Below are 912 nucleotides of genomic sequence, written 5' to 3' on the forward strand. Positions count from 1 at the left end.
TTCTTACACTTTATGATGTCACCATCACTAAACTGTACAAAATACACCCTGGTTCAACTCTGAGTTGTGATGAATGTTTGTTGTGTTCTCCCAGCTCCTGCTGTGTGTAAACACAAACAGTCCAGTGATCAAAGTCCAGCTTTTCACTTCTGCTAAAAGACAAATGTTTCCTGAAGGCTGAACTGCACCTATAAATTATTTCTAAAGAGTCTCTTTCATTTCTTTTTCTTTCCAGGGCGAGTGTCATTCTTCTCCTCAGGCTCAGAGAACCTCCATCGTGTTGAGAAGGTGACGTGGGGGACGCGCTACGCCATCACCGTGTCTTTCACCTGCGATCCTGCTCACGCCATCTCAGACCCCACGCTGCCCTGAAGCATCCATGGATGATGCTGCTGCTCAGGTTCTGGAGGAACCCTGCAACAAACATGAAAAATGGAAGGAAATTANCAATAAATTATATTCACCTTTAATTTCTCCCTTCAATAAATTATAAAAGAGAGAGAAGAACAGCAACCAGAGTTAAATTTGGTAAAATTACATCCGTCTGCAGCAGGTCTCTGCTTTTAACTTCACTTTTCTACAATAAAAACCAGCTCAGTTTAAAGCCTGTTCCATCTGAGAGGCTGTAATTGTTTCAGACAAAATGCTCTGCAGGATGATGGAGTGTCAGGAGTCAGTTCCTCCATCGTTGGTGCACATCCAACCATAGCTGATGTGTCCCAGGTCCTGTAAGAGTAACTGTGAAAGTTTCACACAAGGATTGACATTTTTATCATGCTTTTGCAAATTGGTTGCATTCTGTTTGCTTTGAAAAACTGTCTTTACTGTCCTTTGGATGTTCCAGAACATTCAGCCTGTGGACATTTTTCTAATGCTTCTTATTTCTGAACATTTTATTCTTTATTAGTACAC

General features: G+C 41.3%; 1 pseudogene; it reads left to right on the forward strand.

Annotated features, from left to right (window-relative positions):
- Nucleotides 1-235: 235 nt before the first annotated feature.
- LOC106512001 (2-oxoglutarate and iron-dependent oxygenase domain-containing protein 3 pseudogene) lies at nucleotides 236-452 on the forward strand (annotated as a pseudogene).
- The last annotated feature ends 460 nt before the right edge of the window (nucleotides 453-912 follow it).

Source organism: Austrofundulus limnaeus, unplaced genomic scaffold, assembly GCF_001266775.1.
Source record: "Austrofundulus limnaeus strain Quisiro unplaced genomic scaffold, Austrofundulus_limnaeus-1.0 Scaffold3819, whole genome shotgun sequence".
Taxonomy (NCBI): Eukaryota; Metazoa; Chordata; class Actinopteri; order Cyprinodontiformes; family Rivulidae; genus Austrofundulus; species Austrofundulus limnaeus.